Consider the following 23,475-nt stretch of genomic DNA (forward strand, 5'->3'; position numbering starts at 1 on the left):
TTCCCATGACAACGCACTGCACAGAACAGTATTTCTTCTGAGATACTGACACAGTCATCATTTCTGAAACCCAAACATCTATTATCTGTTCAAGTTCAGAAATCTGAACAACACATCAATCCCAAATACAATGTATATAATTATCAGTTCCAGTTTACAAATCTGACAAAATAACTCAAAACAGAGATCATCAATTGGTGTTTACAAACTCTGAAAAAAATAACCTAAAACATAGATTATCAGTTTCAAGTTTACAAATCTGAAAAAACTCAACCCAAAACATGTTGTATTTGTTCCAGTTTCCAAATCTGAAAACAATATTCCGGAAAAGCTAAAAAAAACACCATATAGTTATATACTCATGCCAATAATGGTTGTCATCCCCTTCAATTTTTTAAATTGGAGAGGGGGTGTGGGGTGGGGAAAGTGTGAAGTGTGTGGGTTGTTGGGGTGGGGAGGGTTGGGGGGTGGCAACGATTATTGGCATGGGTATATCTTGCCCATCCAACAGTGACTATCTCGATCTTGGACGGCGAGAGTTAACATAAAGAAACTGCCTTCACATGTGTTTAATTTCAAACAAGTGTCTCAGAAGACGATTCTGTCGGTCATCGTGACATGTACTCGAAATCTGTTTTATTATATTTATATACGTTTCAAATAGCCAATAACTGGGTTGTGTCTGATAACAAGCAAAACCGGAAATGATAGGAAGCTCTTGGGAACGAGTCTTGTCAAATTAGTGATAGATGTGCTGATTTTTCCGCCTGCGGGTGTATTTCATTTATCTCATTTTAGTAGATGTTGGGTGGATATGTCACGTGATTGTAGATAGCGTGCATGTCACTGTGACCTTGGTTCATGGTGTCCGTGAGATTGTTTTTGATGATGTTGTCTGCAGGGGGGATTCTTGTACTCGACTTACCTCCCTTAGGCGTGTCAAGATCCTGTTATCATCCTGTTGGCAGGTACAGAGATTTGCTGCGCTAAGCTGCATCCAGTAGATTTGTCCGGGATTTAATGATAGACGTCCTGTATCCCATATTTTGTTTGATTGTGAACTGGTTTCTCAGCAGCAAACTATGACTGGGGTATTGAGCTCCAGCTATTCCTCTCCATATTAACCTGACCTAAACACCGTGAAAGAACAGATATTCAGTGGCATAAAACATCACTCACTGAACACCGACCCAATTATTTACCCACCCAGCTACTCACTCCACCTCGCTCCTCTGGGGCGGTGGAGTAGCCTTGTGGTTAAAGCGTTCGCTCGTCACGCCGAAGGCCCGGGTTCGATTCCCCATGTGGGTACAATGTATGAAACCCATTTCTGGTGTCCCCCTGCGTGATATTGCTGGAATATTGCTAAAGCGGCGTAAAACTATACTCAGTCAGCCAGTCAGTCTTCGCTCCTCTCCTCTTTACTCCACTCCACCCTGCTCTGCTCCGCTCCACTCCACTCCACTCCGCTCCGCTCCGCTCCACCCGCTCCATTCCATGGTTGATATCACGGTTAAAGTCTCACGTCCCTCGAATGCCACCGTGTACATGAACCAAAAGGATTGTAACTCCTTTATTGATGTGACTGAAATATTAAGTCACATGTTATAATAAATAAAGTTCAGCACCCTTATGTCGACGTTGAAGGGACCTAAAATAAACTACGTGTTATCCGCGGTTTAACAACTTCTTCTAGATTGAGTAACAGAGGAATGCGTAGGGGCCATTTTTCACTTCGAGACAGCTGTAAGGGGGTGGGGTTAGCCTAGTGGTTATAGCTGTGAAGGCTCTCGTTCGATTCCCCATATGGGTACAATGTCACCAGATATTGATATTGCTGAAATATTGCTAATAGCGCCGTAAAACCATATTCACTCACTCCATCTGTATTCGTAATGTCATTATCATCTACGTTAGGGGTGGTAGTAGTCTTGTATGTCGTTTTTTAATTCTCAGTGGGGTACAAAACATGTCCAAAAACGGTCAGTATCTGTACAAACCCGTGAAGGTCTGGGTTAGAATGGTGATCTTAAGTAACCCATGCTTGTCGTAAGAGGCGACTAAGGTCAGGGTCAGGGTGGTCAGGCTTGGTTGACACATGTCATCGGTTCCCAATTGCGCAGATCGATGCTCATGCTGTTGATCACTGGATTGTCTGGTCCAGACTCGATTATTTACAGACCGCCGCCATATAGCTGGAATATTGCTGTGTGCGGCGTAAAACTAAACTCACTCACTCAGCATCTGTACACGTCCCAAAACAAAGGCAGTGTCATCGTACCCGAATACACCCAGCATTCCGAACGACTTCATCCAATCACGACCACCTCCGCCTGGCTATGTCCTGACTGGGCCCGGCAGTGGAGGAAGGTGTTGAAAGGAAACTGAAGAGGTGGTAATTAAAGCTCGGCTCTAAAACGTCTACGAGTCTACAACCTCATGGATGGCCTAAATTCGGGCCACACTCTCGGTCAAATGGCTCGATTTGATTGGCCGGAACACTATGTCGGGCACAGCCGAATGTTGACGAGAATAGCGGACTGCGTAATGAAACAGCCTGTCATCGCCACTCAATACAGAACCGATCTTAGCCAATCCTATTTAGACTAATTTAATGCACTCATACACAACATTTTTCGTCGCCATTGCGTCTCCGCGGTCGGTCAATAGGTCAAAGGTTATGAAAGAATATCCGTGATGTCTTCTTCTGACGCAGCATCTCTGTCGCTCGCAGCTATTCAACTCTGTGGTACGGTTCCGATGCTTGCAATGTCACTCTTTTTTAACGTGTAATTCCATTTCGATCGAGGGTGAGTTAAGTGCAACATAAATCGGTTATTTTGGGTACGTTCATGTTGAAAGAAACATAAGGTTTTAGGGTTTTTTTGCTGCCAAACTGTACAATATTTAAAGGGACTCTTTCTCAGGAATCTGGGAAAATAACGATACCGATACGGATGTTTACCATTGGTTGACAATGTGACCGAATGAAACCATGGTTACCGGAAAACATTTCACAGTGTGTCTTTTTCTAAACCGTTCTTTTGTAGTGGGCTTCACACATTGCACCCATATGGGGAATCGAACCCGGGTCTTCGGCGTAACGAACGAACGTTTTAACCATTGGGCTACCCCACCGCCCCGTGTAGAGATAACCATTAGGACCAAAGCATCATGTTAAGTAATTCTTGTTAACTTAAAACAATCTTCATTTGTAACACGAATCCCTAACCCCAATAGTTTCCTTAACACCCTGGAAATGTTAAGCTAAATGTACGACATTAATACAAGTGAAACCACTTTGCAAGTGTACTATAGTCGTGAAACGACCTCCTCCTCCATATTCATGAAAACAAAAATTAAATCAGGTTTCGTAATCCATCATTTTTTAACTATCCGCTTCAGCCGTAATACGGTGCACCAAATGCCTATGTGAAGAGACAAGCGCCGACCTGGACATACATAATACATGTATATGTTGTGAACCCTCTAAAACAATGAATAATTCATTGAACTCCAGTTTGGCATTGGTAACGAAATTGGCTTACATGCACTGACGGCTATGCATCATATTCCATTGAACTAGCTGTCTCTTCTGACGAGAAAATAACATTCCTGGATATAGATGCGCCCATATATATCTTCCAGATATTTAACACTAAACGTCGTTCTTTGTTCAACGGGTTCGTCCATGTCAGACAAGAGACCAAGATGGACAGGGTTCCTTTCAGAAATGTATAAAAACGGGAAATGTAATGAGAGTATTTTTAGACTAAACTCTGTTCTGGTAATATTGGGGCCGTTTCATAATGCATTTTTACATCCTGCTGAAATATCAGTTTCATCTTCGTTACTAATGGTTGTAGAGACTTACAATGGAAATATATCAAAGCATGTTGTTATTTTGGTGTTATTACATTGTAGAATTCGATGAGGAATGTTTTAGGTACACTTAACTTCTCTTTTTCGTTTCGTTTTTCTGTCGAATATATTGTCTAAAAGCGTGAGTTTTGCCCCACGACAAAACTCCCTTTAGGTAAACAGCAACCGGTTTATTGTTGATGGGGAATAACTCTAAAAAGGTCAGTGTTGATAGTAATCACGTGGCAGAAGGCACACGGTGATAGAGCAGCCAATGTTCTCAGTAAGGAGACCCGTAGTCGGTCTCCCAGCCCTGGAGAATATAGTAAAAAAATGTATCCAGCTCAAGTTTGCAATTATTTTGCATGTCTAGATTGCCTCAGCTCTTGGCTGAAATTAAGAATCCTTCTGGGATTTTTTCGGATTTTTAAATATATTTTTAGGTGTATATTTTCAAATGGGATAATATTATTTCTGGGTCTAAATGTCAGTCTAGGAGACCCTATCTGTCACACACAGACGTGAAGTCTAACGGTGATTCTTCACCGTCGACGTAGTCTTTGGTTTGGCGGCGGCCTTGACAAGCCGCACATTCCGTCGGTGAGCATTGCTCAGATTGGTTGGTCGGTTGTTTAACGCCGCACTCAGCAATATTCCAGCTAAATGGCAGCGGTATGTAAATAATAGATTCTGGACCAGACAATCCAGTGATCAACAGCATGAGCATCGACCTGTGCAATTGGGAACGGATGATATGTGTCAACCAAGCCAGCGAGCCTGACAACCCGATCCCGTTAGTCGCCTCTTACGACATGTCTGTAAATAATCGAATCTGGACCAGACACTCCAGTAATAGTGATCAACAGCATGTACATCGATCTTCGCAATTGGGATACGATGACATGTGTCATCCAAGTCAGCGAGTATGACCACTCGATCCCGTTAGTCGCCTCTTAAAAAATAAGCATGTGTTGCTGAAGACTAATTCTAACAGACCGCCACCGGAGAGCGGAAGGTCGGGGGTTCGATCTCCGACAGCGTCATACCAAAAGACGTTAAAATATGGTACTTGTTGGTCCCTGCCTGGCGCTCGGCATTAATGGGTACAACAAGGACTGGTCGGCTCGGAGTCAGTAAAATGTGTCTGAGTGGGGTATTCCTGCTTCACTGCGGCATGGTATCTCAGTGGGCTAGCACTATAAAACCAGCTTCAGTCTGGGCTAGTACAAGCAGCCGCACATACACATACACACGCATGCACGTCGTCATATGAGCGAAATATTTTCAAGCACGACGTTAAACCCAATTTCACCTCACCTCACCCATCTCAATCCCTGACGTGGTCCCCAGTGAAGATCCGGGTTAGAATTGGTCTTCAGCAAGCCATGCTTGTCTCCACCCGTGAAGATCCGGGTTAGAATTAGTGAGAGATTAGGTGAGATTAAATTGGGTTTAACGTCGTGCTTGAGAATATTTCGCTCATATGACGACGTGCATGCGTGTGTATGTGTATGTGCGGCTGCTTGTACTAGCCCAGACTGAAGCTGGTTTTATAGTGCTAGCCCACTGAGATACCATGCCGCAGTGAAGCATGAATACCCCACTCAGACACATTATACTGACTCCGAGCCGACCAGTCCTTGTTGTACCCATTATGCCGAGCGCCAGGCAGGGACCAACACGTACCATATTTTAACGTCTTTTTGGTATGACGCAGCCGGGGATCGAACCCGCGACCTTCCGCTCTCCGGGCGGACGCTCTAACCACTACACCACGGAGGCGGTTTTGAGATGGGATGGTTTACACCAAGCAAGTTACGTGAACCACGCACTTGTACAGGTACATACATAAGATCCGACGACGTAAGGCGGTGTTAACTGACATTTGTCGATTACACTGGGGATCAGAGCTCTTGCCCGGAGGGGGCTTATGATTAAATGGGATATGCTTACTGTTTACATTAAACAGACAAAGGGGATAGAATTTAAACGCAATTTCGAAACATACTAAAACAATCAACCACTGATTTGAGTTCGTTACAACCGTAGTTTGTTTCGACGTAAATATACAGCAAGTGATCGGCACAAAAAGTTCGTTATATCCGTCAGTTCGATGTAAGAGTTTTCGTTATAAGCGAGTTCGGTAGTAACGTAGTTTGATGCACATGGGAAGCGTTCCACGCAAACTCACAGCAGGTCAGGGTTGATAGAGTGACCCTTTGATTACATAAAGGCTTAATTTGTTCTTTTCGGTCGAGTAGGTTTAAAGACCGCTAAGACGTTTATCCCGAGCACTGTCCAACGTGGAAACGAGGCTGCCATTATCATATGCGTTTTGCTATGTTATAACGCTTACGCATACGCTCAAGGCAACGCACACGCACACATAGGTACATGATTTGTGAGGTACGATAAACAAACACGATGCTGTGGGAAGATCATCAATGTCACCCACAGGAAACAAAAATACGTTGTAACATATGTCATGTGTGACGTTTTGTCCGCAAGTCTGTAGGTGCCGTTCAATGGCTTCCTTTTAATCCTCACGCGAAGACCCGCATGGGTTTGAAGCACCACACGGGTACGATGTCCGAGGCTAATTTCCGACGACCGCTCCCGTTTAATAGCCAGAATGTTGATACAAGCAGTGCAAACCAATACTAACTCAGGATCACCGATATGATCACAGTATCGATTACCCATACGAGAAACAAATGATTTTAAACATTATCTGTATATTTCGATCACTAAGTTTCGAAAGTGACAAGTGCTGTTCATAACCATCCCGCAAATGGTTGTTCCAGCCGCGAATGGCACCAGCGTCAAAGAGTGATCCATAACGCCACCACCTCTCCTGTCTATAACATGTCGTAAGCAGATAATCGTCTTATCACCCAGTCAGACAGTTGTCTATGGTTCCCCAAAGACCTCACGCCTTGCGTAAGCGGCGTTTCTAAAACAATAATAACCAAACTGTTAACTTTTAAATAAAGGGAATATTGTCCACGACAAGATCAAGTTGAATCGGGAGTCGATGCGTCCACCTTGTCAAACATTTCATTAGAGCGAGAGAAATCAATTTCGTTTTATGTTATTGATGAGATGAATTTACATGTCTATTTCACTCGCCAGACAATTGGCGTTTGCGGTTGATATTACAGTATTTTGATGCTGTCGAAATACAGGTTTTTTCTTATTCATCAGCATATGTAGCATTGGAAATATAATTTGACTTTCAAAACTTTGTAATATGATCGTGAATATTTGTGAATTATACAACAGAAGTTTTGTTTCAAATACCGCGTTTCTTAAGTTAATGAATATTCATGAACAAGCTTAACGATGTCTGTTGAGTGAAAAAGATCGTTTACATGTTTTCATGACATTATTAAATGTTTGAGTAAACTTCCAGATACTAGTTACAGGGTTTGGGTGATTGGTATAGATATTAACTGAAGATGGCTAGTCTTGTGAAAACGAAATATGTTTTAAATCTGTTCCAAGTTTTCTATTAAACCGCTCGGTGAAATAGATCCTTAAAGCTATACGTTTGTATCATCCCTGGTCTAACAGCTGATATCAAATGGATGTATTCCTGGTAACAGACATTTACCGAAATCTGTTGAGTAAGCGATGTGTGTGTTAAGTAATTGGTACAGAAATAGTACAGCTTACAAAAGCTAATCCAAGTTCAGCCCCAATATAATGCAATAACTTCGTGCACCCCGTGACCCAAATTCGTGTGAAGGCTGTTGTCATTTAATAACAATCAGGCGTCTGTCACTCATAGCTGATCATTCACACATTCTAACGTGTATATGCCATGCCTATCATTTATGTACAGTCATCTTTTTGGCCCGAAATCAAACGCCTTAAGTAAGCTTGTGGGTTTGGTGTGACGCCATGTCTTAGTTACAGTATGGCCCGCTTAATGTGGGAGAAATCCCCGGAGTAATCAAACCTTAGAATTTAAACCTTTACCACTTTTGTGAAACCGGAAACCAACTAGCACGATGACGGTGCTGACAAACATATGCGGTATAATTAGACTTCGAACCTACGGGAATTAGATCCTGGCGCGTGTAAGGGGGGGAACTCCGAATAGCGAAATACGTCTCCTTAGGCAACTACCATTAACTGGTGCTATCTGCAGCATCAAATGAAGAATGTGAACAGAGACATTGAAACAGAGATGAAGATATAAATGGGACTTCGATAAATGGCAAATGGTGCTATCTGCGGCATCAAATAAAGAATTAGAACATATATATTGAAACAGAGAAGAAGATATAAATGGGACTTCGGTAAATGGCAAATGGTGCTATCTGCGGCATCAAATAAAGAATGTGAACATATATATTGAAACAGAGAAGAAGATATAAATGGGACTTCGGTAAATGGCAAATGGTGCTATCTGCGGCATCAAATAAAGAATGTGAACATATATATTGAAACAGAGATGAAGATATAAATGGGACTTCGGTAAATGGCAAATGGTGCTATCTGCTGCATCAAATAAAGAATGTGAACATATATATTGAAACAGGGATGAAGATATAAATGGGACTTCGGTAAATGGCAAATGGTGCTATCTGCTGCATCAAATAAAGAATGTGAACATATATATTGAAACAGAGATGAAGATATAAATGGGACTTCGGTAAATGGCAAATGGTGCTATCTGCTGCATCAAATAAAGAATGTGAACATATATATTGAAACAGAGAAGAAGATATAAATGGGACTTCGGTAAATGGCAAATGGTGCTATCTGCTGCATCAAATAAAGAATGTGAACATATATATTGAAACAGAGATGAAGATATAAATGGGACTTCGGTAAATGGCAAATGGTGCTATCTGCGGCATCAAATAAAGAATGTGAACATATATATTGAAACAGAGATGAAGATATAAATGGGACTGCGGTAAATGGCAAATGGAGCTATCTGCGGCATCAAATAAAGAATGTGAACATATATATTGAAACAGAGATGAAGATATAAATGGGACTTCGGTAAATGGCAAATGGTGGTATCTGCTGCATCAAATAAAGAATGTGAACATATATATTGAAACAGAGATGAAGATATAAATGGGACTTCGGTAAATGGCAAATGGTGCTATCTGCGGCATCAAATAAAGAATGTGAACATATATATTGAAACAGAGAAGAAGATATAAATGGGACTTCGGTAAATGGCAAATGGTGCTATCTGCTGCATCAAATAAAGAATGTGAACATATATATTGAAACAGAGATGAAGATATAAATGGGACTTCGGTAAATGGCAAATGGTGCTATCTGCTGCATCAAATAAAGAATGTGAACATATATATTGAAACAGAGATGAAGATATAAATGGGACTTCGGTAAATGGCAAATGGAGCTATCTGCTGCATCAAATAAAGAATGTGAACATATATATTGAAACAGAGATGAAGATATAAATGGGACTTCGGTAAATGGCAAATGGTGCTATCTGCGGCATCAAATAAAGAATGTGAACATATATATTGAAACAGAGATGAAGATATAAATGGGACTTCGGTAAATGGCAAATGGTGCTATCTGCGGCATCAAATATGGTGCTATCTGCGGCATCAAATAAAGAATGTGAACATATATATTGAAACAGAGAAGAAGATATAAATGGGACTTCGGTAAATGGCAAATGGTGCTATCTGCTGCATCAAATAAAGAATGTGAACAGAGACATTGAAACAGAGATAAAGATATAATTGACTTCGGGGTTCGCCTGGCAGGAATAAGAAGACTATATGAGAATTTAAGAAAATGCGACAAAGCGATAATTTTGCTTCAACACTGAAAGCAAAAGAAATGTTTTTCTCGGGACAAGATCGAAATATTTTGAGTTGGCAATAATAAGAGGGAAAAAGTATGTCTTTAAAGAAATGACGAAGAATATGCTTTGATCAACAGAAATCCGAATTCATCTATGCTACAAATCCCCTTCTCCAGCCAGGCCAACACACCTTGGTAATATTAAACGGTTAATTAGGTGATAAAACGTGACTGTTATATCTGCCTGTGATAAAACTCAACTTTTATATCTCCCAGTAATAAAACTCGACATTTATATCAAACAGTAGTTCCTACATCCTTAGCGGTCAGTCGAATTCCCTCTATGAGATTCGATACCCAATTTACTTGTTGACGGAAGGGTAAGATACGCATCAAGGTTCACGCTCTCTTGCTATCTTCGTTACACGTCCGGTGCTTCTCGGTGCTAATAAGTACCATTTGGAACACCTCGGACCTGGTCGCCGAGATACAGTTGATTTGGCTCATTAGGTTAATGACATGCAAACTGTGGCTATAATCACTTCCCTTAAACCCTGTTAGGCGCAAAGATTTGACCCAGAATGAAATTTCACTTCCGTTAGAAAAAAATAGGCTATCAGATCTTGTCCAAATATTGTACATGATACATGGGTTGTATATTATGGCCATCGATACTGATTACTCCGCAGTAACCATGCCAACGTGTCAGATCCAACTCGACTCGATTCTCTAATCCTACCGTCTTCCTTCTCACTGGGATTAAAATATAACATGTGAAAAATTACCCCCAAAAATCAATATCATAACAGAGTTGTAAATAATAATGAACTCAGACTTCGTAAACTGTACTAACAAACAAGGCGTTTCCATTCTGATCTTATCCAATCACCCTAACCAATAGTCCAAAATGCAACTTTTTTTAAATTGAGCACATGTGTTTTGGAAAAGCTGCCGCTGGAATATCTGACAAATTTGATTCCTTCCGTGCTGGTCACAAGTCCCCCGTTTCAGAAGAAGGGCTCAAGCGGTACAATGGTGGCGTGATGGGCCGACATTGCACTTATCCAAGTTTCCGCTACCTGTAATGTGATTGGAACTTGTTAGCGGGGAAACGGAGCTGAGCTGCAAATATCTCCCGTTCGCCTGATTCGTCAATTCGTAACGTAATAACACAATATCCTCCGATTCAAATCGAATTTCATTATTTGAGCGACGTTGCGTTGCACGAATGTCCCTACAAGAGCAAATCCCAATGTGCTGTGAATTTTGTTCTGATCTGAACATTATATAAAACGAATCGGACCCAGAAAGCAGCCTTGTCGCATCCACTTCGGCTGCACGTCAAATTTGATCATGGTAAAAAGGAATTTGATATGCTTTAAATTCGAAATGCTCTTAACGTAATTGTCAATATACAAAATGATTCTTGAAAAAAATGGTTCAAAAACAGGGTAAGTTCCCAGATTCATTTACAAAACGGAATCAGTCGTCAACGATGATCCATGATGTGGGTGTCATTTGGTGATATTTAATATGAATTAGCTCAATGCTGTTCACGTTGAATCAATTCAAGCCACAATTCATGCTCATGGTCAGCTGACATATCTGTGTCCGTATAATTTTCCCTTTCTTTGAGGGGATTGTAGTTTGACTTGAATGGATTAGACGGAATGTTCTCGTGGTTGAGGGTTTGGGACTGGGCACGTTGTTGGCGAGTTGCTGTTCGAATCCGATTATGGTTGCTGCCATTACTTTGGTGGGTATATACTGTTACAGCTTGTGCTGGGGCGGTGGGGTAGCCTAATGGTTAAAGCGTTGGCTCGTCACGCCGAAGACCCGGGTTCGAATCCCCACATGGGCACAATGTGTGAAGCCCATTTCTGGTGTCCCCCGCCGTGATGTTGTTGGAATATTGCTAAAAGCGGCGTAAAACCAAACTCAGTCAGTCAGTCAGTCAGTACAGCTTGTGCTGTGATATAATGATACGAATAGGTATCCTCGGTGTACAAGTGCTTTAAACATGGTTTACTTGCATGTCACACTGCACTTCTACAACAGAGTGACAGTCTTGTCTCTGCATGGGTCTTATGATGATGGGGGGCGGTTGGGTAGCCTAGTGGTTAAGGCGTTCGCTCGTCACGCCAGAAACCCGGGTTCGATTCCCCACATGGGCACAATGTGTTAAGTCCATTTCTGGTGTCCCCCCGCCGTGATATTGCTGGAATATTGTTAAAAGCGGCGTAAAACAAAACTCACTCACTCACTTATGATGATGGGTATTCTCCGTCCCATGTGGCTGAATTAGTGGTAAAAACGGCGTAAAACCATATCCATTCAGCCACACGTGTTTTGACAAATACAACGAAGGGGGCTGCGAAATTTTCACCTGTAATCAATATAACCATGCATCATATCATTGACATGCACGTCATCGGAAAGAGTGAAGAAAAGTATTTACAAACTTTGGCGCAAATGATTTCACTTAAAAAAGGAATGTGTGCAAACCTAACAATAACGTTGAGACCAGAAAATATTTACAAATATCTTCAACAATGATCAGGCGACTAGATGATACGTACACATATGGACAATAGTGAATCGTTGTATATAAGAGTTGTTTACAAACGGGGCGGTGGGGTAGCCTAGTGGTTAAAGCGTTGGCTCGTCACGCCGAAGACCCGGGTTCGATTCCCCACATGGGTGCAATGTGTTAAGCCCATTCCTGGTGTCCCCCGCCTTGATATTGCTGGAATATTGCTAAAATCGGCGTAAAACTTAACTCACTCACTCACTGTTTACAAACATTGTCAGTAATTATATATTTGTTATAAGGGTTGTTTACAAAAACAAATGGCGACGGTGGGGTAGCCTAGTGGTTAAAGCGTCCAATTGTCACGCCGAAGACCCGGGTTCGATTCCCCACATCAGTACAATATGTCAAGCCCATTTTTGATGTCCCCCCGCAGTGATATTTCTGGAATATTGCTAAAAGCGGCGTAAAGCTAAACTCACTCACTGCAAAGCAAATGGTCTGTCTGGTACAATTATGACAAACACTGCCAAAAATATGTTCTTTTGAATTAATGACTGTTTTTAAAAAATGGCACAACTGATAATCAGGAAGGTATTTTCAAACATTAGCGCAAATGATTAGACTGAAAAAGAATGTTTGGAAACATAAACAATAATGTTGAGACTACAAGATGATATTACAATCATCGGCAATAATGATGAAAGTAAAGCTGACATTTATAAACGTTCGCAATAGCGATGATACTACAAGATATATAAATGTGTTTATAAATATCTGCTTAAGTGCTCAAACTACTCTGTAATCTTTCAAACATTTCAATCGATCATTACATTTCTGATACTTTGAATGTGTATTTCTGTAGCAAGACAAAACATTCAAAACTGCACTAAACAACCAAGAAGAGTTGGTCCAGATGCTTGACCTGCTCCTCCTGTGTGAGCTAAATGTGATTAATGTAACAAATACCGAATAATGCATGGCACTGTACGGAAATTGATTTAGCGAAGGCTAAAAAAGGATGTATTAAAACAAGGCCGTTGTTCCAGTTACCAAAATGAAATCTGTTTGGATGAAAAAAACATCCAATGGTAAAGAAATCAATTTCACCTATTCATCACCGTCTTCATCCAGAAGTGCTCTACAGCTGCAATGGTAATCCAGCTAGCATTAAGCATACCACCTACAGCGTTGACCATGAAATTCGTCCGTTTACACCGCCTCGTAATACTCTTTAAAGCTCTTTTATAACAATAAAATGTTTTGGACCTCATTGTGCACCATCTGACGTGCTCTCAGGGTGACATATGAGAAGTAATATATCTCAAATAATTTTTTTTTTCTTTCTAAACGTAATTCTGTTTCTATTTCTGGGATTTTTTTCCTGTGGCGATATCGCGGCAATGTTCTGATTGATGGACAGGTAGCAGTGCCTTTCAGCTCTGAGATTTTTTTAAAACGTTATTGCATATGGGAGATTCTTGAACACATGTTCAGTTGAAGTTGGAGTCGTAAAATAGAGCCTGGTTTTCGTTGAGATTTCTTATCATTATGGAAATCCTTCTCCCCGTCGTCGTTGTCGTCATCATCATCATCATCATCATCATCATCATCATCATCATCACCACCACCAATTGTATTATTATTGTAATCATGACAGATGGACACTATGAACGAACTATTGTGTGTTGTTAGTGTTCTTGTTATATACTTAATACAGTTGTACTCTGACTAAACGCTGTAGTTGATATAAGAGAGAGGGTCTGTGTGAGTGCGGTGGGTGTGGGTGGGTGTGGATCGTGTAAGCTGGTGGTGGATGCGACGCGTCCACTTGCCACTTTCAACTCTCTCAGCCTCCAGTTTGTTCCCACGCAAGGACACAATGTTCTATCGCTTGTAGTACCCCACGGGGATATGTCTGGAACGTTGCAAAAAAGTCATATTCAAGTAGGTATTTAATGTCACCTACTGCCTGAAATACGCGTTTGTAAACACAGTATGGACTGGAATCAATTGCTTTAGAAACTGAGAATGCCATCACTTAACCTTAATGGCACACAACTGTCGTAGTCCGTTACACGGGAACATGTAACGAGACGTTGCAGGCAAGTACTCACGTTCCCAACTGTAACGTGTTATGCAGGATTGCCTCCCCTTGCTGTCAGGATCCGCTAATGTTATTTCCGAATACGAGAACCTTGGTTTGTCTCCATCGCTTATATGTAATTGGGTAAAGGGACATTGTTCTGAATCTGTAAATCGCTCACAGGGACTTGTCAGGATTAACATGGCATGTGTAGTTTATGAGAGATGTTTCTGGGTACCGAAGATCAAATACATTCTCCCTTGACGAACCTTTAAAATGCATGAAGAGATCATGGCTTGTAGAGTATGGTGTATGGTTTCATTCCCCTTTTAGAAATATTCCAGCAATATCACGACGGGGGACACCAGAAATGGGCTTCACACGATTGTACCATATGGGGAATCGAACGAGAGCCGTCAGCCTGACGAGCAAACGCTTTATCCACAACTCTACCCCAACTTCTTTCAACTGACAATTTAGATTGATGCTCATGCTGTTGATCACTGGGTTGTCTAGGCCAGACTTGATTATTTACCGACCGCCGTCATATTGCTGGAATATTGCTGACTGCGGCGTTAAAAAACAACCAAACCAAATCTTTAAGCTGAATAAGAACATAAATTGCAAATCGCAAAATGGAAATCGTTGAGTTGACATAACGTTGAATAAATGTGACCTTTATGTGCTCTCAAGGGGTTGTGTTTAATATCGTGTCTTGTAAAATGGCATTTTAATCTATATTTACCATTTGTAACACATTAACTTCTTCTATTCCTCTGCGTTTCCTGCCACCGTGGCATTTACAAAGAAATCTCACGTTTGAGCCCGTGTTTGTATTTTTCACAAAAATCACTGAAGTGATTGTCTGAGAGCCACGCTTCAGAATATTCAATGACATTGGTAGTCCAGAAGGATCTAAAATAGCCGTCGACGTTTGTATTCCTAGCGTGACGGATGCTCTCCATTCTGGCGTCATTTCTATATGATTCAGGTCTCCCCGTCTCCTGAGCCTTTGTCAAACGGAAACCCGCTCCGTGAATCCTCTCCTGTCAACAGACGTAATAACTATCAACCCTCTAAATCTGCACTCGCTAGAATTCAATATCGTGTTATCTTCTTTCCTAGTGTCCTAATAACCCTCGGCTTGACCCCCTAAGGTGTCGAGAACCATCCATGGTAAACATTACGGCACGTGCACAGGAGGCGGGCAGTTTCTCTCGCCAGCAGCAAGGACGACGTTGCTTGGTAGTCATTGCTTCTAAGTTCCATCGATTAAATAAACTAGGTGAGGAGTGGAACTAATAGTTGTTCATCTTGATCATTTACAGTTTTCTCGGAGGAGATGCGTGCGTGTTGGGGTGTCGTCTGATTGTTAGCACTGAGCAGACGACATCGGTTTTGGCGGGAAAACGTCAGCTCATGAACCTTTGTCGACCTGGATGCGAGTGATCTTGTTCAAGCGAAGTGATTAAGATTGTATTGGGGAGTTGGGAGATTCGCTGACGGTGAGTACACTTTTCATTCTTCTGTACCAAATTACATTTATACACTTATCAACAACGTCTCCACACAGGTATACAGACTTCACGATCTTAACAAACAAACACACACACACACACACACACACACACACACACACTGCTAAATCATTTTTAACAAATCAGTTTGCAAGCGAACTTTAGTGTGAACGCAGTTTCACCCCAAGAAACCCGAAACGAAATAGCTACAGCTTTTTAAAATCTTCACCTTTCGATACTCAACGCACCACGCCAAGGTGATTTTACGATGCACGGAGAATGCGTTTAAGAGTCTGTTCAACTTGATCTACCCACAGCTGTTGGACATAAATGCTTGGCATGCGTGGAACCTATTTCATTTTATAGTCAACATAATCACCAACAAACATGAACGTATACCGGTGGGTATATATGAGCTCCATGCGTTTGAAGTCAAGCGCTTCCCATATTTCACACACGTATGGCTTTCCTGTAATTGGTGGCTATTCTTAATTCCGACAGTGTTTTAGTACTGATGCGGAAGATGTTGATTAAAAAGCAACAATGAGCATCTTGCACAGCGTATGAATTATTGGTTAAGCATGTTTCAGCTTCTCGTGTTTTGTAGTGTATATGTGTACAATATATAACCCTAAGTCCGATTAAGAAGTCGGAATCGGACCTCTTTGGATCGTTTCACTTGATGAAATATGAAAAATCAAATATCTGATAACTCAATTTTGTTTCCATTTCCCAGGAATCTCTCGAAAATTGTCCAAGCTGTAGCTGTTCTTTTCCCATGCATTTGTGTCTGAGTAGTTCATGAGTAAATGTGGTTCGTGTTATATTGTCCTGTGTGGATTCGAATCCCAGGCTTGTTAAGTCAAGACCAGTATAGTGTGTTACAATACGTTGTCGTGGAGAGGTTCACTTTTTAGAACACCCGGAAAAGGGAATTCTGGGGGGCCTCAGGGTTGGGAACTAGATATCAAGCACGCAATGGTTAGCCATACTCTATATGGTACGACATTGTGAACAAGAATTGGTCTTGAGCAACACATGCTTGTCGTAAGATGAGACTAACGGGATGGTTTTGGTGAATAGGCTTAGTATTATCGTATTTTAATTTGTGGATCGAACTTCATTGAGTTTTTTATAGAAAGTTATATGTACGTTTAAAAAGCGATACAAATGTTATACTTGTGGAATGTTTTGTATATCGTATGTTATAACTGTTTTAAGTATACCTCTTACACGACGGTGCAGAGAGAGAGACAGTGTGTGAGAGAGATAGAGAGAGAGAGAGAGGAAGGGAGGGAGAGAGAGACAGAGATTGTGGGAGGGGCAGGGAGAGAGAGTGAGAGAGAGCGAGAGAGCGAGAGAGCGAGAGACCTTCCCTTGCGATATAACGGAGTACAAATGTGGTACGTGTTTGTGTGTTGTAACAAGGCTCAAATGTTATCCAGGTGCATGTCGTTGTTCTTCGCTCATGTTGACGCTACCAATATTAGTCAAGTACATGCTACTTCAGTTTGATCAGGAAGCCTTATGTTGGTTCAGCAATAAAATATCATAATTACGCTTCATTAGACAATATATATACAATCCATTCATAGTCGTGTGCGTTTGTTATGACATCGTAATCACTACGCTTCGTAAACAATGACAGTATGCTGTGTTATTTTGCAATGGTTTGCGTTTTTTCCTTAATAGCACCATACCTCCGCGCGACTAACCATCTGCAATAGTGACATTAATATCGCTGTATACCTCCAATGGAGTAGAAAATGCATTGTCCCCCATATCCATTGATCGGATAAGGTCATGAGCCTTGATGTCACCAAAGAAACCGTGTTTGTGCCAACGCACATGTTCCAATGACAATGTGCTACTTATTACATGATCATCATTTCCTGTCTTGCTGCAGTATCTCCGACTGTCAGTAACACGTGGGAAGTGGTTGGTCCTAAGCAACAAACAGAAAGCCTTCACTTTCACTTTTCAGGACAGCCGGCTTCATCCAAACGAAAGACTGCACCTTTCCTCAATACACTGCACATTTCTCAGTACTGTGGTCGTTCAGAGAGCATTCCCATGACAAGTAAGCGTCTGTTGATTTGATATGGCGCTTCGCTTGGTTGACACTCATTGTTGTACCGTCTACAGAACTATCAACAAAATCAACATTGAGATTGTGACCGATCTTGGCTTGTTTAACGAACACTATGTGGAATGTCTTGTGTTCATCGTGTTTTGACATGCTTCACCAGAGGATCATCAAAAATGCCTTCAAAAGGTTGTCATTAGGCGCTTGAACGTAAAACAAACCACGCCCTCCCGTATAATTGATAAATAAAAACGATACATGGAAGAGCGAGGATGGTGGCACCTATTGTCTGACATGACATCAAGGATGTCAATACTCAGAATTTCTTGGTTTGTCCACCTGTCGACAACAGCACGAGACGACGACAGAGTTTCAGTATCTGTTGCTTCCACTTTTCTGTGGGAGTTCAGCCCTCAGCTCCATAAGTCAACAGAATACCCGAACGTTGTTCTATATCTGGGCATTTGGGAGTTTGTTTCCAAACCTGTATCCCTATCCACGTGTACGCCTGACCTGCGAGATGGTCAATAACTCCTCCCCTTGAAAACTGACTGATTCCACCCTTCTGTCTTGCCACGTCACGGATGAGGAATGCTGCTCTTATATCCCAAAGGACATGCCAGTGTCACTGGAAAAGGACTTGACAAGAACAATCTGTTTTTCACTCTGGAGTCTCTATTGGCAATGAATCAGAGGTCATCCATGTGAGTTGGGTGAGTAAGAGGTGTTGTGGATGTCAGCTTAGGACGTACAGGATGATAGTCTCCCTCTATGTTAAGCAATCGCTAGCATGACTGAATGGCAAACAGAAAAACGACTGAAAGAATGGTCCCCGAAATATTCGTCCTCTACCAGAAACGTGTCCTCAGGCCAATACCTGAATGCATCACAAGTTCAGTTGACCATCCATTCATTAGTCGCTGGGGAAGGCCAATTCATTCCGATGAACTCAAAATCTATTCCTGAGGTACAGCATCATAGCTTTTCTGTCTGTTCCAAACACTGAAAGGAGGTTACGTTGGTAAGTGTTTTTTAGGAGATCAGTTTTGAACCAGCAGTTGATCATTGCAACCCAAGCATCCTTTCCACGTTAATCATACCACACCCTCTTTGTAAATGATAAATGATAAAAGGGCGTGGGGTAGCCGAGTGGTTAAAGCGTTGGCTCGTCACGCTGAACACCCGGGTTCGATTCCCTACATGGGTACAATGTGTGAAGCCTATTTCTGGTGTCCCCTGCCGTGATATGGCTGGAATATTGCTAAAAGCGGCTTAAAACTAACCTCACTCACTCAGACTTAGATGGTTCTGGGGTCTATTGTCTGACGTGATTCGTCTTGTAGGGATATCAACGCTCCACATTTCTTGTTTCGTTTAATCCACCAAATCAAAAGAATAGGAAAGGACAAGCCATTCACGTACGTTCTACAAAGGGGGTGAACGTGTGAGACTTGTTTTCCCAGAACAGAGCCGCGAAGATCCGGTTTAGAATTGGTCTTCAGTAACCCATGCTTGTCGTAAGTGGCAACTGATGGGATCGGGTGGTCGGGCTCGCTGTCTTGGTTGACACATTTCATCGGTTCCCAATTGCGCAGATCGATGCTCATGCTGTTGATCACTGGATTGTCTGGTCCAACCTACCTGCCAGAACACGGTGGCACGCAGATAACTGAACCCCTCCTAGTGGCGGATCCCTATCTCACTCACTCACTCACTCACGCAGTTACTCGCTCCATACAAATGGCCTTTGAACAGTTCAAAGTAGATCGGAATCAAAATCTCACTGAGTAGCATTTAAAACGTCACTGACGTCATAGAGGTTAGCCTGACACGCACTATGTTCCTGCACGTATTATTCCTGTAGATCAGAGAGTTTCTTGATGCCTGCCATGTATTGACATGTATCGATCAGCAGGTCAAGCGCATTTCAGTTAAAAGGCAAGATTAACATTTTGCATTGAGTTGTGCAATATTTTTAAAGTTAAGAAAGCCAACCTCTCATACATCAAAGTATATTTGCAAGCGTGTCCTCTATTTTGTATAGTGTGCTGGAGAATAATCCCGCATGCTTTTTAGTTTAGATTTAAGATATGAAAAAAGTGTTTGTGAAACATTGGTGAATAAAACAACACTTGGTTGAGGGTATTCAGTGCATTTGAGTCGTTGTCCATCGTTTGTATTTTATTAAATGATAGCTTGATAACCTGGGTAATCATCACCTCGGGGTCAGTCATCACGTTGTTATCCACATCAGTCATCACTTCATCACGTCGATAGGGAGGTGGGATAGCCTAGCTGTTAAAGCGTTCGCTCGTCAGACCGAAGACCCGGGTTTGATTCCCCACATGGGTACAATGTGTGAAGCCTATTTCTTGTGTTCCTCGCCGTGATATAGCTGGAATATTGCTACAAGCGGCGTAAAACTGAACTCACGCACGGCTATCGCGTCATCACATCGGTCATTTTTGTCGGGTGTCGCGTCATCTGATTCGTCATCACGTTGGTCAAAACATCAGTTGTCACGACGCTCATCAATTCCAACATTACGTCGGACATCACATCAGTTATCACATCGATCTTCACGTCGGTCATCACATCGGTCATTACATCGAACCCTACACCTGTTTACATATCGAACCCCACGTCCGTCATCACATCAGTTATCACATCGATCTTCACGTCGGTCATCACATCGGTCATCACATCGAACCCTACACCTGGTTTCATATCGAACCTCAAGTCCGTCATGACATTAGTTATCACATTACATGACCGACGTCAGGTATCACATCGTTCATATCATCGAATCTCATCGTCGGTCATCCCATCGGTCATCGTCTTCACATTGTTCATCTCATCGAACCTCACGTCGGTCATCTCATCGAATCTCAGGTCGGTCATCACATCGATCCTCACGTCGGTCAACACATCGGTCATTTCATCGAACCTCACGTCGGACATCGAATCACCATCTCATCGGACATCACATAAGCAATCGCAACGTCATTTCATCTATCAGCACACTGGCCATCACGTCATTACATCACAATCACGTTGTTCACGTCAACATCACGGGATACAACACACGCCTGCAGCGTTCAGCCTACTCTCCCCATATGACTACAACTGACGTCACTGGCTACAGTCTCCCCTCAACATCATCATTGTTTACTGGCCATGCTGCCCAGATTCCATTTGGTTTAAGACAAGGAGATCTCATAGGTCGTCCACCTGCCCCATGAAGCAAACTCCATCGCCTTTGTTGTGACAAGTAATCAGTAATTACTTGCTCAAATGGGTACACTAAAATACTCAAATGTTCCGTGATTCAATAATACATGGTAAGGGCCTCGGGGGATGTTCAATCACGCCCTGAAAATGTACAATATAATGTCATTACAAAGTTCAACAATTTACTACAATCCTTATAAAATTACCCGATATGGGCCGTATTGATTCGCATTCATGCCCTAATTAAGCATAACTATAAGATAATCCATTCTGGTAGAGCAAGGATGCTGCTGTCAGTATCAAATACCCCGAGCATTTTTCGCATTATGCTTAAATGACCTATATATCTATAAATCTATTCTCCTCGACTTTCCACAAAGGTCAAGTACATAATATGTAAATAGAGTATGGATTACAGCCAGTAATGGGTCTATCCTAGGCATGTGGTGCTTATTTGAATGCGTGGTTGATCATCAGCTGACGAGCGCTAAAATAACATATTGATCCTTTATTCTCCAAACAAGCAAGTGAGGGAAAACTCTTGTCTTTTAATGACGAAATATCCTCATAAATGCAACCTCGGCGAAAAAGGATGAACTCCTCGAGAAGCGATGTGGTGAAGCGTAAGAGCATATTGTGTTTGCGTTTGAGCGCGAACATGTCTCAGTGCTTTGTTTGTTCAGGAACCTCATTGCAACTCGGCGCAAGTTAATGTTCGTCTTTATATGACTGACTTGTTTAACAAGCTCAAGTCGTTACGGTTGACCTCGCTGATTTATTTGAAACGACAGAGTTTATTATGCCTTTTCAGTGTGCATTAGCACAGTTGGGATGACTGTTATGAGCTAGAGAAGGCAGAGGGTGGAAGCTTCTGACGCGGAATCTCTGTGGTGAATTGTGAGCTGGGTTTATCGTCGCTTTGAACAGTATTCCAGATAACGCATCGCTCATATGACGACGTGCATGCGTGTGTATGTGTATGTGCAGCTGCTTGTACTAGCCCAGACTTAAGCTGGTTTTATAGTGCTAGCCCACTGAGATACCATGCCGCAGTGAAGCATGAATACCCCACTCAGACACAGTATACTGACTCCGAGCCGACCAGTCCTTGTTGTACCCATAAATGCCGAGCGCCAGACAGGGACCAACAAGTACCATATTTTAACGTCTTTTGGTATGACGCGGTCGGGGATAGAACCCGCGACCTTCCACTCTCCGGGCGGACGCTCTAACCACTACACCACGGAGGCGGTCACCAAGTAGTGGACATGGTAGTAGTACCTGCTTGTCAAAACCATTGCCAACTTGGTCTAGTGGATAGAGTGTCTGTTTTGAGAAAACGGAAGGTAGGAAGTTCGATCCCTGGAAGCGTCAAACCAAAGGACGTCCAAAGCCGTTGTAGTTGTTACTCTTTCTAACATTCAGGGGATTCAACAAGGAATGTTTGTTTGTTTGTTTGTTTGTTTGTTGTTCAACGCTGCACACTCAACGATATTCCAATAAATGCAATATATAGCGGCGTTCTGTAAATAATCGAATCTGGACCAACCAATCGAGTGATTAACAGCATAAGCATCGATCTGCTAGGATACGATGACATGTGTCAACCAAGTCAGCGAGCCTGAATTATTAATAATTACGGATAATAAATTCATGACCACAATGACAAAACGGTGTTGAGTTGGAATGAGGAGTTCGCTCATTCTGTCAACCATTAGTCTTCCACGTTTCGTGTCTGCGACCCCTGAACGTTCACTCACGTAAAGGAATGCCCAATAAATATCCCCTGATCATGTATTATCAAATCGGGATCAATACTGTACAGGTTCACCACCATAATGAGAAGACTTACCATTGTACAGACTCAAATGTCAAGGCTAGTCCTTTATATAACGTCGTTTTTAACGTAACCTCGTCTACGATTATGACGCAAGTTTATTTAACAAACGAGGCATGGCCAGCTACGAAAAACGAGGATGGGCGTTTTCGAAATGACATTCAGCTTTAGACGCGGATACAAGATTAATGTATCGAAGACTGCAGGAAATATTGATGTGACGTTCGGGCACGAATATATATGTGGTGGGTTATATATTTTTATTACTGTTATATAGCTTCTGTGGCCCGTTCATACTGCGGGTGCATATCTGCCATGAATTCAGGAGTGAGTGAGTGAGTGGGTTTGGGTGGGTGGGTGAGTGAGTGAGTGAGCGAGTGGTTCAGTGACTGACTGAGTGAATGAGGCTTTACGCTGCTTTCAATAGTTTTGAAGTTCTGTCACGCCGTGTCACATATGTTGAGTGAGTGAGTGAGTGAGTGAGCGAGTTAAATTTTACGCCGCTTTTAGCAATATTCCAGC

At 42.1% G+C, this 23,475-nt stretch overlaps 1 protein-coding gene across 1 annotated transcript in view; it reads left to right on the forward strand.

Moving 5' to 3' along the window:
- LOC124256799 (D(2) dopamine receptor-like) overlaps positions 1–23,475 on the forward strand; it is a 515,592-nt gene that overhangs the window by 228,702 nt on the left and 263,415 nt on the right. The window contains exon 2 of the mRNA XM_046690756.1: positions 15,611–15,787. The gene's annotated coding sequence lies outside the window, so the exon portion shown is untranslated. The remainder of the gene's footprint in view (positions 1–15,610; positions 15,788–23,475) is intronic.

This window comes from Haliotis rubra, unplaced genomic scaffold (assembly GCF_003918875.1).
Source record: "Haliotis rubra isolate DU_JTF1 unplaced genomic scaffold, ASM391887v1 Scf64, whole genome shotgun sequence".
Lineage (NCBI taxonomy): Eukaryota > Metazoa > Mollusca > Gastropoda > Lepetellida > Haliotidae > Haliotis > Haliotis rubra.